This window comes from Mus caroli, chromosome X, assembly GCF_900094665.2.
Source record: "Mus caroli chromosome X, CAROLI_EIJ_v1.1, whole genome shotgun sequence".
NCBI lineage: Eukaryota > Metazoa > Chordata > Mammalia > Rodentia > Muridae > Mus > Mus caroli.
In genome coordinates, this window is record NC_034589.1 from 117712754 (window position 1) to 117717993 (window position 5240).

The 5240-nt window shown below is 42.6% G+C and overlaps 1 pseudogene; it reads right to left on the bottom strand.

Annotated features, from left to right (window-relative positions):
• Positions 1 to 1250: 1250 nt before the first annotated feature.
• On the bottom strand, positions 1251 to 2378 carry LOC110286374 (annotated as a pseudogene).
• Between the last annotated feature and the right edge of the window lie 2862 nt (positions 2379 to 5240).

Consider the following 5240-nt stretch of genomic DNA (forward strand, 5'->3'; position numbering starts at 1 on the left):
ACTTGGCTCCCAGCCACAGTGCAGCTAACTTATAAACAAGTTAAAGTATGGACAGCCAGCATATAAAGTTTTATTTTTCAACATGAAACACAGAACAACAATCATTCAATCATCCAAATAAAAACAAACATGAATCGACAGACACATGGACAATTTGGTGCACCAAAAATAGACAATAGACAGACAGAGAATATTGAAAGAGGAAAATTACTGGCCACCTGAACTCTTCACCCCAGAGTCCTACCCCTCCCATCTGGGGATTGTTCCCGGAACACTCCTGAACTCTTCACCCCAGAGTACATTCCTGAACTCTTCAACTCAGAGTTCGATCCCCTCCCAACTGAGGACTGTTCCAGGAACATTTTTTAGATAAAGGCTTCCTGGAACAACCCCAAGAACATTTTTGAGATAAGAGAACAACCTCAGAATGTTCCAGTAGATCGGGTACATTGCCAAATATGGAAAGCCCCTTGGAAAGCCCCTTGGAAAAACCCTTGGCAAAACCCCTTAGTTACGCAAACTTGTACTTTCCCTGCCCTTGGTATTTTCCTATATAAGCCTGTGAAAAATTTGGGTCGGGGTCGATTCTCCTCTGCACCATGCTTGGTGTATGAGTTTCGGCCCCAGAGCTCTGGTTCATGTGCTTGCTTGTTGTTGCTTTATTAAATCTTCCTTCCTATATTCTGAGTTCAGTCTCAGTGTCTTCTTGGGTTCGCGGCTGTCCTGAGACTTGAGTGAGGGTCTCCCTTCGGGGGTCTTTCAAATATAACTTGGTGTCTCAAAGGGACACAGATATCTTAACCAGAGCTAAGAAAATCTCCATAGGAGGCAGAAAGTTAGGACGTCTCCCACTTTCCTTATGTCTCCAGAAAAGCTCTGAAATAGCTTATTTTCATTTTTTGCTAAAAGATCCCAAACAGGGGATAACTGCTTTTGTAAAGCGTATTTTCTCTCTCTCCTGTTCAGACTCTACTTCCTTATCTCCTTCTTCTGGGAATACTGCCAGTGAATTAGAGAAGACACAGTGACCCTGAGAGCTATCTTTAAGCCTTTAATGAAGGCTGCCTCTTTAGTCAAAGTCCTCGAGAGGAGGGTAAATTGACTTAATTTATATTATCCTTTGTATCTTTATAATTTATATTATCTTTTGTATCTTTATATTTTATATTATCCTTTGCATCTTTATATTTTATATTATCTTTTTTTCTTTATATTTTATATTATCTTTTGTTTTTCTCTTTTCTCCTTTTTCACTCCATGGTAGCATTAGCCCTTGCTTGCATCTGGCAGATATCTTGCCACAGCGCTTTCCATTCAAGATACATTCCCATATTTGGAGCCACAGCTTTTATCACCATTGTCCAGTCCCTGGAAGTCATTGCCAAGGCCGCAAGCCTTTCAACTCGTGCTACAGTGAAATTGGCACTGACTCCATAGTTACGGACAGACTCGGCAAGCTCCTTAATCTGTGTATACTCTATCTGAGTGTGAACACGCCCACCCTCGGCTCCTTCAAAGACCGGAAATGCCTGTTGCATCTTCCTTTGTTCTTCTCTTGGAATGAACGAGTCTGTGCACTGCTTCTCTGCGCAGGGCTGAAGCACTATGCAGGGGGTGGGGGGGCTCCGCATAGGGCGGAGGTGCACTATGACCTTGAAGCCGAGAGCCCAGAGGCTGAACAGCAAGCTGGCTTTCGCTGCTTTTGGCTCTTTTCTTGACTGATTAGCTCACATTTTATCTGGCTGGTACTTTTCTCTCTTATAACAAGCTTTTTCCTCCTCCGAGTCTGTTTCCTCAAGTTCTTCATCTGATTCTGAGCTGCTAAGAGCTAGCTCCTTAAACTCATCTAGCGGCGGGTATAGGCTCCCTCTTCTAGGGACCTCCGCTGATTGAGCTTTTTTCTTTTGTTTTTTCTCCTCCTTTCTTCTTATCTCTCCCCTGGTATTCTTCCCTGACATAATCTTTTCCTCGGGTTTGAGACCCATGGAAAGGCCTGTATGCTTATTTGGTGCACCATGTTTCCTCTTTGCTCCTACTCCCTCTCCCCGCTCTACCTCTGATAAGCTTTCTTGAACTTCGTCCAGAATTTTCTGCCCTGCCTTAACTACTTGTTGACATTCCTCGTCCTTTAAGCATGATCTAATGAGCTTACACAACGGCATGGTTCCTGCTTTAAGTTTGCCATTCTCCTGCTCCCCAACTAAATCTCCCCTGAGTTTCTCCCAAGAGGGGATAGTTAAGGACCCTGAGCATGCAAACCAAGGTGCTATGCTGTCTATCTCTTTTACAAAGCCTTCTAGTGTCTTGGTGGAGATTTTCAAGCCACGCTGCCTCAGGACCGACTGTAAGGCGGTCACCGCAGAGTGGGAGGCTCCCATGTTATCTTCTTTTTTCTAACCTTGCCTGACCTCGTCTGAACACTAGTTAGCAATTCCTCCTGTGGAAACTGTACACAATCTAAAGAAAAGAACGAGCCCTGTGAAAAGGAACACAAAGTCTTCTAAGGCTGGAGAAAGTTCAAGGCCATACCTTGTAGAGCTATATTGTCCCGTAGTTCTGAACCTGCCCTGTGTGAAATGGGGGTCTCCTATCGGCGCCTGGTGATGATATAGTCCCGGGTATTTCGGCACCACTATGTCCTTGTAATGTTTTGCCAGCAAAACACGCTCGGACAACCGAATCCTTCTACGGCAAAGCTTTATTGCTTACTTATCAGGAAGACCTCAAATACAGGAAACTCAGTCCTTTTAGAACCCACAAAGAGCGGTTGGAGACGTGTTTCACCCTGACTAATTGCTCACTATCAGCCTAGATGACGCCACGGAACAGGCAGGGCACAAGGCGTGGAAAAATACCCCAGCACATGCGCAGACTACTTGTTTACTAGTTAGAACACCGAATATCAGAGCCATCTTATAATGGCGATTGCAAGGGCGGCTCCTCACACTGAGTCCATGCTAGTATCCTAGCTCTTCTAACTTCATTCTACTCTAATCTTCTCCAGCTTTAGGGCTTCTGTCTCTCACCTTCTAATTCCTATTATAACCCTCCTGAATCAGCCATGTTCTCTCTTGATCCACTTTTCCTTCATCTCATGGTCTTCCTCTCTTGCTTGCTCCTCTAGTCCATTCTGCTGGCCATGTCTAGTGTACTAACTTCTTTCCCTGCTCAGGACTCTTATGTCTCTGACTGTACTCTCCCTCATATCTACAATAAAGATTTCTCTCAACCATACCTTGGAGTGGTCATGTTCTTACTTGATATAATCTGTTACACATTTACTAAGTGAATTAATAAAATAAAATGACTTCTATTCTATTAGGCATAAACAGCACAAAACTAAAATGTCATTTATTAGAAATGTTATTATCAATAATATAATCACTATTTAGAGCTTGCTTGCTAATGAGTCAATATAATGAGATTTACATAAATTTATAAATATTATGCCGTACATTTCTTCACTTTAAATATGATGATTATTTACCAAGGTTAAGGAACCAGAAGAAGCAGATTTAGAATTACAAGCCAGGTTAGTGTGAATAAAAACTTAGGATGTTTTATAACAAGCAGGGAAAAATATTTAGGCAATAAATGCCCTGAAACTTTATTGATACTACAATAAAAGTATGTGCATTAGGGCATGAAAACGGTTATTTAAAAGAAGGACCTTTTAGGGTTAGAAAGACTCTAAGAAAGACAATGTGATTTCTTTGTAAGGCACCCTTATTTGGATCAAATCAAGAGACATTATCCAACTGAACTAAGAAACTGAAATTGACATCTCAGTAAAGGTTCTTCTTTGGGGTCATCTAAGAGGCAAGCTTTCTAAAGGAAACAATAGATATAATTTCCCAGAGCGATGTATGATATGGATGGATGAGAACAATGTCTGCATTATAAAATTGTGGAAAATGCACTGTAAACTAACTATATAATTACTAAGCGCCTGAAATCTGGCTACTAGAAATGGAAATATTCAATACGCATAAAACACACATAAGAGAGTTAGAAGATGATCTTCTTTCTGAAACCAGTAGAGGCAACTAAGGCCTCCAGAGTACTCTCCACACCTCAGGACCTCTGGATCACATTGGGATCACAGGTGAGTGGAACTCAACATCACCTCCAAAGAATCACGGATAGTCTTGTGCCAGCAGGAACAGGGACACAGGAACCCACCTGACTAGAGGCTGAAATCTTTTCAGGTCAGGGCAAGCCCAGCCATCTTCTGCAATGAACTGGGCCTTGGGCATCTAGGGCTCCAGAGGACTCTCCACACAGCAGGACACCTAGCACACCCAGGACCTCATGATCACCTGAGAGCATGTGGGTGAGAGAAACAACAGAGCTTGTTGGATAGGGTACCATCTGGCCTTCATCCTCAGCCAGGAAGCAGAGCTCAGACCCAGACCCCTGGGTACCTTCCTTGCCAGAGGAGAGTCGGCCCACAAGGAGGGCTCTGACCCCAGGACTCAGGAGGTGGTTCAGAGCTCCAGAATTCTGGACATCTGCCCTGCAAGAGTAAAGCTTGCCTTCAGAGAGTGCTCTGACCACTGGAACTCAGGTGAGAGTTGGACTCCTAGGAATGCTGACAGAGGCTAACAGAATCACAGGAGAAACAAGCTCCAGCCAGAGACAGCCTGAACATTAACACCAGAGATTTCCAGATGGTGAAGGGCAAACATAAGAATCTTACTAACAGAATCCAAGAACACTGGGCATCATCAGAACACAGTATGCCCACCACAGCAAGACCTGAATAACCTAACACACCTGAAATGCAAGATGCAGATTTAAAATCATATCTCATGATGGTGGTAGAAGATTTTAAGAAGGGCATTAATAACTCACTTAAAGAAATACAGGAGAACACTGCTAAACAAGCAGAAGCCCTTAAAGAGGAAGAACGAATATCACTTAAAGAGGAAGAACAAATATCCCTCAAAGAATTAAATGAGAACACTGCTAAACAAGTAGAAACCCTTAAAGAGGAAACAAAAAAATCTCTTAAGGAAATACAGGAGAACACTGCTAAACAGGTAGAAGTCCTTAAAGAAGAAACACAAAATCCCCTTAAAAATTATAGGAAAACACAAACAAACAAGGGATAGAATTGAACAAAACCATTCAAGATCAAAGAATGGAAGTAGAAACAATGAAGAAAACCCAAAGGGAGACAACTCTGAAGATAGAAATCCTAGGAAAGAAATCAGGAACCATAGATGTGAGCATCAGCA